The 12,081-nt window shown below is 36.6% G+C and overlaps 2 pseudogenes; both read left to right on the top strand.

Annotated features, from left to right (window-relative positions):
• Positions 1 to 994: 994 nt before the first annotated feature.
• Positions 995 to 1,870, top strand: LOC110598789 (transcription factor CP2-like protein 1 pseudogene; annotated as a pseudogene).
• Positions 1,871 to 4,748: 2,878 nt separating this feature from the next.
• LOC101967876 (tripartite motif-containing protein 6 pseudogene) lies at positions 4,749 to 11,803 on the top strand (annotated as a pseudogene).
• The last annotated feature ends 278 nt before the right edge of the window (positions 11,804 to 12,081 follow it).

Below are 12,081 nucleotides of genomic sequence, written 5' to 3' on the forward strand. Positions count from 1 at the left end.
CATAGCTAAACATCTTTAGCTGATTTTCTTAAGGTGTTAATGGGAAAATTCAAAGCCATAGAGCTATCAGCAGATGTGACTTTCTGATATTTATATTTCTTTCCCCTTCCTCTCTGCTTTCCTAAAGGAACATTCGTCAAACAACCAGAGCATACTGTGCACCATGAGGTCACATTTTCTCTCTCAACCTCCAAGACTAAGAACAAATGTTACGGGGCCATGAGTTTCCTTGTGAGCATCTTTTATTGTTTTCCTACTTCCATGGGTATACAAAGGAAATAAATGACTCTAATAGGGATGTGAGATTTACCCTACCTGGAAAACAATATACTACACAGTATGAGCACAGCCAATAGGTATAACAGATCTTCCTAGAGATGATAAGTGGTGTCTTCCCACCTATAAATCATAGGGCACACTATCCAATTTCCTATTCCTTGAATGATGGATTTCACAGGGTGTTGTCCGTCATATAATCTATATACTAGTAGTTCTTCCACTTTCACCTGAAAATGGAGCTGGCAAGGCCATCTGAAGTTGGTATTGAGAAAAGTGGACACAGAAAACATGCTGAGAGAATCAAGTTGCTAAATTTACATTAGTTGGGAAGCATGTTAGATTAATTGTCTTATACTCAACTCTAACCTCTATCAAATGTGATAAGTTTCTGCTGAAGGTAAGATGTATCAAACTGGAGATAAGCAAGGATCAGGAGACAAGACTGATTCATGAGGAAATAACAAATTCAAACAGTCACAGAGAGTAATGCAGATAGAAGGACAGGTACCCTCAATAAGAACCAGAGATAATAATAGATAAGATCCCTGAAAATAGGGCAAGTGTAACATTAGGAAAATATGAATTAGAAATTACATTCTGCTCTTTCTAGTAGAAACCTGAAAATTACTGGCTTATATGAGATTTTCTTTTCTTTCATGTAATAAAAAAGCTATTGGTTTTACACTTGGGCTGTTATGGCAGCTCTCAGTGTGTGATGCCCATTTTCAAGCAGGAGAAGTGCCTCCCCAGTCCCCCCGCCTGTGCTGTCCCTGAGAAGGAGGCCTGCCTGATGCCTTTGCAGTCCATGTGTGCTGCTATGTCCCCAGCTATAAAATTGCATGAAGAAATCCTTACCTACCTCAACCAAGGTCAGTCTTAGAAAATCCGACTACTGGAGAACCAGAAATGGGAGACTTTCAAGATGTGAACACAAAATAGAGCAAGAGCATCCTCTTCCCGATTTTCCTCAACTGGCAGCTGCAATACACTGAGTGCCAGGAACCAGAGGGCTGGTGGGGCATCAGGCCCAGGAATACACCTCCAACATTGATGTTCTACTCTCTGTGGTATCTTGGGTCCCAGGGCCACCACCACACAGCTGAAAGCAGTCTAGCTTATGTGGGTTCCTGCAGGGAGAGTTTGCATTCATTCAGGTGCATTGTATCAATAGAGAATTCACAAGGGGGAAGCACGGGACTAGAAGGGTGTGCCCTTCAAGTATAGATCAACAGTTGTAAGTAGTAGAACAGAGAGTACACGGGAACATGTGCACTCAATGAGCTGCCAGATCAAGGTGTTCAAGCTAAAGAGAGCTGACTGGAAACTAAACCACCTGGATAAATGCCCAACAGAAGAAATACCAATCATCCTATGAAACTACAGTCCTCATGTGGACTACTAGATAAACAATGTCCTGTCCCCAAGCTGAAAAGTTTCTCCAAACAGCTTTTCCTAGGGAACCCACCAGGTAAAGGCCCTGCCAAAGGCCAGTGACCACCTGTTCCTATCAGCCTGGATCCAGGATGCCCAGAGTAGTTCCAAGGTACCAGGTTCTCACAGTTTTGTCAGCATGTCTTTGTCAAATATGTGATTTGTAAAAACTTTCTCCATTCTGTGGGTTGTCTTCACTTTGTTAACGGTGTCTTACACTGTTAACAGGCTTACACTGTTGTAAGAGTGTCCAGCATATAGAAAACCCTAAAAAAATCTTGTTGAAAGAAGAAATGAATGGTTGAGATACAAACTATATGTGTCAAAGGAATCTGGGTGGGGGCAAGGAGAAAAAAGTGAGCTGGAGCAGCTACAGAAGATTTAATGCTGGTGGTAGAAATCGAACTGGTTTTTGAGGACTAGCTAGGAACTGGAGCTAATTGAGGTTATTCCAGGATGAGGATTAGTACAAGCAAAAACTTGCAATATTTTGAGGTAAGAATGTACATTGTGTATGAAGTAGGACCATAAGAAATCCAAATTGTTTGGTTGAGCTGCAACAGTGGGAGGGGCTAGGAAACCAGAACACATTCATGGTCAGTAATTGAAAGTCTTGAATGAGAGACATATTCCTAGTAGGAGTCCATGTCATAGATGTTAGTAAAGGTGGTAAGGAAAGAAGTCATAAAGAAAATCCATAAGTCTAATAATTAATGGCCAAAGTCTGAAAAACAGGCATCAGCTATTGGAAATCAGACAGCTCTGTCATATGTCTGAGAGTGGAAACTATTTGTCTACTTCTTCTCAGTCAGGACAGTTTTCTCAAGACTTTCCAATTCTTTCCTTCTTTATCTTAAAACCTTTGCCTGACATCTGACAGAAAAAGTGCATTTCAAAATAATTTGGAGATAATGTTAGAGAAAGAAAGGTCTGGTTTTTGAAAAGCCTCAGAAACCTGGAAGGGAAGTTTAGATTTAATGTGGTAGTAAACCAAGTATATGTCCATTTCCTAAAGGGGTGACAAAATAGAAGCCATGTTTTAGGAAAATTTGTCAAGTTATGAAATGTAGGATGAATTCATTATAATAGACTTTTCACTCTAGTTTTAAATTAGTGTTGGAGTCATATTAGCATTTATATAACACAGGAAGAGGTTATTTCCTAAATAACATGTTCATTTTTTAAAAAATAAACCACAAAATGTCAGCATTTTCCCTGTAATCATATCAAATTCAATATGTGCTCTTTTTACACATGAAGTTGGATTTTAAGTCAACAAAGTTATATATTAAAATGAGAAGGATATACACTACATCCATATTTCTTGTTTTACTTTATTCACAAATGTGAATTTATATCAAATTGACCTGAAGTACAGCAAATGTAGAAATTAAGAATTTTTTAAAAGTCTTTTCCATCTGTTTTGAGGGAAGAAGTCAAACCACCAGAGAGAGAAACTTTCTCTGAATGATTTAATCATATTGCATAGTATGGGAAAAGAGGCTTAGTAAGGACTTTAAAACTTATCTAACAGGGAGACCCATATTTAAGCCTACAGATTCTATAATAGAAATGTGTTGACTTTGATGGATTCTATAATTGCTTAGTTGTGTTCTTTTCTCCTATTTTCTAACATAAAAATTGTAATTTTTTAAAGAAAATAGATTCACTTGAGTTCTAAATTCAGGTAGTTAAGAGAAAGATTCCACATGTATTTGTAATACAAGCTGATTAAGAAGTTTTCTGTGTTTGGAATACAATACTATATCCAAATTACAATATTCTAATCATGGGCATTGTTAAATAGCTCCCGAAAAACCTGCTTTAAAGCAGAAGTGAGCATGTCCAAGTCCATAGAATCACACAACTTCCTAGATTTAAAGTGTAGATAGACATACTTCCCATTTATAGACATGATCAGCAGGACCAGAAGACAGAGAGACAGAGCCACTCCAAGTATTAATTTTACTCATTAAAGTTTGATGTATTTGCTTATTTCTCATTCTTGTGGGATAAAATTCCAGTTGCCAGAAGACAGTGTTGTGGGAGAGAGGATTTACTAGTACTCCCTTAACTATCTGCTACTTCTGATACCAGCAACTGATCACTAGTGAATCCCTTGCAGTTGTCAAGAAGTTCTGTGTGTGTGTGTGTGTGTGTGTGTGCGCGCGCGCGTGCGCGTGTGCGTGCATGCTTGCATGTGCCAATGGCAAAAGGATCCACTTCTGAATTTATGATCCAGTGCTAATGCAGGCCCTGCTATTTTGTTAGTGAAAAACTAAACACTATTCAATATTTATTGTATATATTCATGGGTTTTCAAAATCAACATTTAGGAAAATGTCTAACAGTGATTGTCACTCAGCTACTTTTAATTTATGCTTAATAAACCCTATTCAAAAGAAGGTACTATATGATTTCATCGAGCTTATCAGAGAATGTGTTTTGAGTCTCATATCACATCAGAGTAGTCTGCTTTAGGAAAATGATTCATTTTTATTTTTATATCCATGAGAGATTAATTGCTTTTTGGTATTTTTATTAGAAAAAAATCATAAAACAAGCACACTTGAATTTTTGCAATTTAAAAAACTCCAAGTTCATCACTAAACATTTTTAAATCTTCACAAATATGTTTCCCTCAAATATACATGATGATGAGCTCATTCCAAATGCTTTATTTAGTAAATTAGAGTAGTATTTTTATTTAGTAAATTACATAGAATCCTGTAGATGCTATCTTAGTTTAAGAAATGAATCTTCATAAGTGATTTGTGCTTTTTATATATCCCTACATTTTATTAAATATAATTAGACTATGTTCAAATATGAATATGATATTAAGACTTAGGATAAGTGACATGCCTTTCCCACTAGCATATTATTCAAATGATATACAGCCTACTGCTTTTCTGGTCAGAATGATAGATAATGACTTTGTACAAGCTAATTTGAAATTGGATCCTTAATTTTCATTCATTTAATTACAAAGCAGCATTATAAAATCCCTACCAAAATAGTTCACATAGCAGTTCGCAATGAGGAAGCTTTTATGTGAGAGCACATTGTGTAAGCTTGGTCAGTCGCCAAAAGTGGTAGGATTTTGCTGAGCAAGTCATAGCATTATTAGAGGATGCTGGCATAAACAGAAATGCAGATCAGTAAATGAAATGGAGGATAGAAAGAAACCAATAAAGATGGTGTATTAAAAAAGTTGAATGTAGCTTATTAGAATACACATTTAATAGTTCAGTGTGAGTAAAGACCTGAGGAAATGACCTTTCATTTCAGCATAAAAGAAATATAATTATAATTTATTCCAACTGTGCTCTTTTACAATAATACAGGATCATTTAGACTTACTCATGAAAATGGTTTTATTGATAAACTGGCACTAATAATAAAGTAACTCTTCGTAATACCAAAATGTTGACTGGTAGAGAACTTTGCAGAAATGAAGAGGAGACTTTTGAGAGGAGCTATGTGAAAAATAAATGTAAAAGATGGAGAAAGAGAAGAAGAGCTATGTCTTCCAGGAAAACACAATAATAGAGAAAACAATATACCAGGAAAAACAATCTAGCTAGTTACTGTGATATTTATAATATCTGTTGCAAAACTCAGATTTTGTAACAGAAATAGCATGACCATGAAATTCCTCACAACATTTTGCATGTTCAATTAAAAACATGATATTATTTCATTTTCTATTTATCTATTGAATTGTTTATAATCAGATACTTTTCATGAAACAGACTTCATCTATTGAATTGTTTATAATCAGATGCTTTGCATGAAACAGACTTCATCCCTATATATAATTGAATATATCACAGGACACATATGTTAGTTACAGCACATGAGAAGTGAGGTGGCTGGGATCCCAAATTTTTGAATCTAGATTCTATCATCCTGCTTGTCCTGTAACAGGTTCCTGAGGAGAATATATAGCACAGAGGAGACACTGCCAATTGAACGCTGCCTTCTAGCTAGAGCTATGGTTTCAAATCTTTCTATAGTCTCAGGTTAAATTGAGCTGGATCATGTATGAATGAAGATGGCTCTATTTATCCAACTCTTAGGAAGCAAAGGGAGTTTAGAGTCATTTTTCTAGATACTATTCCTTGACCTAACCCTTTCCTTTGCCCTCACTCTGATAGTGAGAGAGAACAGGTAAAGCGAAAATCTGCCCTGACAATCTTAAAGTGGTTGCTGAAACTGCCTCCTGTGCCTTTAGACACTGACCTTATGTGTTTATTTGGATTTACAGGAACAAAAGTATGGGGGCTCTCAGCTTGGAAAGGGTTCATCTTCCCACATCCCTTTCATGTGAATACACCTGAACCTTAAACTTTACTTTGTTTCTCACACCAAAAAAAAACCTCTCTCTTAAGAATTATGTGTTCTTTACCCTTGTTAGAGAGTTGTTACTTCCAAAAGATGGAGTTGTTGGGGAAATATTTGACCTTTCCCAGCAGTTAGAATGTGCCACTGATAATAATTAGAACTAAAAGTGAAGAATAATTAGACAACTCTTGTTTAAGTTATTCTTCTTAATTCAAGGACACAAATTCTATCTAACACTTCTTTGACCTGGTGCATATAAATTAGCAGAAACAGATTTTTTTTTCAGTTCTGTACCCATTTCCATCACCAAGTTGTTATTTTATAGTAAGCAATTTCTCTAAATAGGAATACACACATCATGGTACATATTTGGAAAAATATCAATTTGTTAATTGGTCTGGCTTTTGAAAACTAGTTTTGCAGTGATTCTCTGCCATGCATGTTCACTGTTTCTATCAACACCCATTTGCTGAGCATTGACCACTCATGTATATGGCTTCAAAATGGACTTCTAACTTAAAAAACAATCTAGTATTCAAGATCAACACATCAAATAAAAAACTTACACAACAGAAAAACTATGATAAATTTCATTATGATATATAGAAGGAATATTAAATGCATGTTAGAAATAAGAGCTATTATTTGGAGAGAAATGAATCTCTATATGGAAGAGGTAGAAATAGAGGCTTGAGACATGCAGGATTTCACAATAGTTGGAATTTCACAAATATAGTCTAATACAGTAATTGGCACTTTGTAGTTGGAGTATAAGCAACATCAGCATCACCTGGGAACTTGTTAGAAATACAAATCATCAGCCTCATCTCAGATGTAATAAATCATAAACTTTGGGGATGGAGTTCAGCAATCTGATTTATCAGCTTTCTACATGATTCTGATGCATGTTAGAATCTGAAGATAATTGGTCTAATCAGTCCATAAGGCTATACCCATTGACTGGCTTATGTAACAAGGCACAAAATAGACACTCAAGGAATAGACATAAATTTTATTATTATTATTATTATTATTATTATTTTAGTATTATAATTATTTTCAGTACTAGGGATTGAACTCAGGGCCTCATGCATGCCAGGCAAGCACTCCATCACTGAGCCATATCCCTAGCCCTCTTTAAAATTTTGAGATAGAATCTCACTAAATTGCTGAGGCTAGCCTTGAACTTGAGATTCTCCAGACTTAGCCTCCTAGAGTAGCTGGTCTGTGCCACCTTGTCCAGCTCACAGTTCTTATTATTCAAGTATTCCACAGTGGTGTATGCCATAATCCCAGCAACATGGGAGTTTGAAGCCATTCAAGACCCTAAGCAATTTAGTGAGACCCTGTCTCAAAAGAAAAAATAGAAAGGGCTGGGGATGTGTATCACTGGAAAAAAACACCCTTGGGTTCAATACCCAGGTTTAAAATTTTTTTTCAATAAAATTAGAGTAGCAATCTTAGGAGGCACCCTATGAAAGAAACCTCATAAGAGAAAGTCATTACTAAGGACTTATTTGAGGCACCCAAGTCCAACACCATAATGATAGGTAGATATTATAGAGACCTCCTACCTGAGTGGAGAGATCCAGGGTAGACAAAGTGGAGTTTTGCTAATTTTCATCTCTTTCCCTTTGTCAACATGGACATTTTCATTCCTTTGGTCCATATGGCAATCAGTTTTAAGAAATCAGAAAAGATACTAGATCAGGGAGCCAGAACAAGGAAATATAGAAATTATATATATATATATATATATATATATATATATATATATATATATATATAGAGAGAGAGAGAGAGAGAGAGAGAGAGAGAGAGAATATAGAACTAAAGAATCAGATATAAAATATAGAACTAAAGAATCAGAATAAAAGCCCTTTCATATGTCAGCTTTCAGGGAACAATAACACAAACAAATGGCCACTTCATTTATCCTGCTTTGAGTTTTTTGAGCATCCTTGATGTGTATATTTGTAGTTTTCATCACATTTAGAAAATGTTTGGCTGCTATTTCATCAAATATTTTTTTCTTCTCCCTAGGGTTTTCTAGCACTCCAATTACTGGGAAGTTAGACTATTTGATATGGTTACTGAGGCTCCTTTAAAAAAAAAAAAAAACTTCAGTGTTTTTCCCTTGCTCTGTGCTTCAGTTTGCAAAGTTTTTATTGCTATGTCTTCAAGGTCACTGATCTTTTCTTCTGCAGTGTCTAAGGCTATCAATCCCACATAAGGAAATTTTCATTCAGATATTATATTTGCACTGTTGTTAAGTTCTGTGTGGTCTTTTTTACATCTTGCATTTCTCTTCTCATTGTGTTCCTGGTTTTGTTTATTTTGATTTTTACTTCTATAAGTGCTGTGAAATGTATGTAGCTCTTTCAGTGTCTATGTTGGCAAATTCCATCAAGTTTCATTTTAGGATCTGTTTTCCTTCTGCTTATGGGCCACATTTTTCTGCTTCTTTTCATATATAACAATTATTTTACTGAGTGGCAGATATTGTGAATTTTATGTTGTCAATGGCTAGAATTTATAGTGTTCCTTTAAAAACCACAGGACTTCATCTTAATGCTTATGGAGCTTGTAGTTAAGCCATTTTTTTAGCCCTAGTACTAAGGTCTGATCTTCTGAGATCTCTACCAAATGCCATAGGCATTCAACCCCATCTCTCTCCTCTGGTCAGTTGGAACTAAAATTATCCCCAGACCTGTGTGAACTCTTGAAACTAGCTTACAGCTACTGTGTACTTGTTCTTTTGGTACAGTTGTTCCTTGACCAACCTGAAAGAGTATCAATCTAACAGATTGGTTTCAGCCAAAGACTAAGAGAGAATCCTGTGCAGATTTCTGGAGCCATTTCTCTGTAAATTCTCTTCTCTCCAATAATCTGCCTCACAAGTTCTAGTTGCACTGTGCTCCCTTAATCCTGATCTCTGTCTCCTCAACTCAGTGAGTATTCCCTCTCCCTGTTCTAACTGTCCAGAAGATGTCTCCAGCAGGAAATCAAGATTATAAAGCTCTCCTCATTTATGTCACTCCTCTCAAGGCTCAAAATCCTGCTTAACCTGTTGCCCAATGTCAGAAAAAACTTGCATCATATATTTGCACATTTTTCTAGTTGTTTATGGAAAGAAGGTGAATCCTGTAGGAGACATTTTTCAAGGGTATAAGCAGAAGTCCCCCACCTGAGCACTATAAAAAAACGTGTGTTATGGCTTAGATATGAGGTATCTCCCCAAAGCTCATGTGCAAGACAATACAAGACGGTTTAGAGGTGAAATTATTAGGTTATGAGAACCTTAACACAATCAGTGAATTAATCGCCTGATAGTATTAACTGAGTGGTAACTGAAGGCAGATAGAGTGTGGCTGGAGAAGGTGGGTCATTGAAGGCATGCCTTGGGGTATATATTTTTGATCTGGAGAGTGGAGGCTCTCTCTCTGGTTTCTGTTAATCATGTGAGCCAGTTCCTTCTGCCATACTCTTTCACCATGATGTTCTGCCTCACCTTGAGCCCCAAGGAATGGAGCAGCTGTCTATGGACTGAGACCTCTGAAACCATGAGCCCCCAGATAAACATTTCCTTCTCTAAAATTGTTCTTTTTGGGTATTTTGGTCACAGCAGTGAAAAATCTAACTAAAACAACATATAAGAAAAATATAGCCACAAATATAAAAAACTTAAGGATGGGGACCTGAGAGAACTGTGCTGATATATATTTGGTAAATATCTTTTGGAGTAGATAATTGTTTCCCACTGTACTCTGCTTGGTTTTAAAGTTCTGCCCCCAAGTGACTGAACATTCTGGACATTAATAAATAATTGCTGCAGACATTAAGTGCTTCTGAAGGAATGCCTAATTTATTCTCCTTATCTACAAATCAGATAAAATGTATCATTTGTATTATCTAGTAGATTTTTCTATTTTTATGAGAGCATTTTAATTATGAAATTTATATATGCTTCTTATTTAAAACTTCAAACAATACAGAAATATATATATATATAATAGAAAAATAAAATCTTTCAATTTTATCTCATTCACTGTTAGCAATTTAGTATACATATCTATACCTGTATCTATCTATTTATCTAATCTATATCCATATGTATCTATTAATCACAAAAGTAGACTTTTCTACCAGTGTCTGGTCCCACCAGAGAATTAATAACAGGACTTTTTCAACTATGCCACCACCATAACTCTGCCTTGGGAGACTTATCAGAGACTTGGGCTGTTGCCAAGGAGAATATTCACAAGGATAGTTTGGATAGGGCCCAGAAAGTCTTAGGGCCTAATTCTGGATCAGGAGCAGTGAGAATCACAGGTAGATCTTAAAGCAACATTTTTTCTCTCAGGTAAAAAATGACATAACTCAGAAGTGGTGTTGTACCTAGGAAAGCAGCTGAAGATAATTCTTTGTGCACACCATGGAGAGAAGCTCCAGCTCTTCTATAAGGAGGATGGGAAACTAATTTGCTGGTTTTGTGAACATTCTCAGGAACACTGCGGTTACCATACATTTCTCATGGAGGAGGTCACCCAGGAGTATCAGGACATGTTCCAGAAGTCTCTGAAGAAGTTGAGGAAAGAGCAGCAGGAAACTGAGAGGCTAAGAGCTATTATCAGAGAGAAGAGGGCATCTTGGAAGAATCAGATGGAGCCTGAGAGACACAGGATTGAGACAGAGTTTAATCAGCTGCAAAGGATCCTAAACAAAGAGGAGGAGTAGGAAGTAATGAAGTTGGAGAAGGAAGAGAGGAAGGATCTGAGTATTATAGAGAAAGCTGAGGGTGAGCTAATCCACCAGAGCCAGTCACTGGGAGAGCTAATTTCGATCTGGAGAGTTGATGCTGAAGCTCAGTAGTGGATCTGCTGCAGGTTGTAAGTAATGTCATGGAAAGGAGTAAGTTCTGGACCCTGAGGAAACCCCAAATTCTCCTGACCAAGCTGAGAAGTATGTTTCAAGTCCAAGATCTGAAAAAAGATGCTACAGATGTTTTGAGATTTGACAGATGTGCAGAGCTACTGGGTAGACATGACTCTGAATCCCCATATGGCTAATTTAAATCTTGTCCTGTCTAAAAATTGGAGACAGGTGGGATTCATGGGTACTAAGCTATCTGGACCTTCTGGTTTGGAAGAACATTGTGACTGTAGTGTCCTGGGCTCTTAGCTCTTCTCCTTAGGAAAATACTACTGAGAGGTAAATGTGACCAGTAAAACTACCTGGATACTGAGGAGTGTGCAATAATTCCATGGGACCTACCTTTTCTTTCAAGCCAGTTTGCTAAAAAACCAGAATGCTTATTCCAGACACCACCACAGAATGGATACTGGGTGATTGGGTTGCAGCATAAATGTGAAGAGGGAGCCTATGAAGAGTCTTCCATTTTCCTACTCCTCTCTAGGACTGTGCCCACTTGCCACATTGGGATTTTTTAGACTAGGATGACGCTGTCTTATTTTATAATGTCATGAATCATGACTTGCCTATCTACACTTTCTCTAAATATTACTTTTCTACTGCCATTTGTCTATACTTTAATCTTTACAACAATATAGTCCTAAGGACCCTACATCCCCTAAGTTTTTTGACATCCTGTGGCCACTACCAACAGTTAAGTAGTACCCTTCACCCTATGGCTTATCTGCATTTGAGTCTCCTTTCTGATCTCTTTTGTGTTCTCACTCCTTTTCTGTTGAACATTCATTCACTCAATAGTAGGGTAGTCACATGATAATAATGGTGAACATCCTTGACAGATGTTAAAGTAGGATGGGGGAGCTTTCAACATTTTATCATCAAGCATACATGGCATTAGACGGAAATATTTTTCATTGATGCATGGACCAAATCTAAGAATTTTTTTCTATTAATTGGCTACAAGTTTTTGTATTGAATGAAATATGAATTCAACAGATTTCCTATAATTATTGAGATAACTGTGTGTCATTTTTACTGTTATCAGGGACAAGTACATTGATTTATTTCCATTGTTAAATCTACCACAAATTC

The sequence above is a fragment of the Ictidomys tridecemlineatus genome, chromosome X (assembly GCF_052094955.1).
Source record: "Ictidomys tridecemlineatus isolate mIctTri1 chromosome X, mIctTri1.hap1, whole genome shotgun sequence".
Taxonomy (NCBI): Eukaryota; Metazoa; Chordata; class Mammalia; order Rodentia; family Sciuridae; genus Ictidomys; species Ictidomys tridecemlineatus.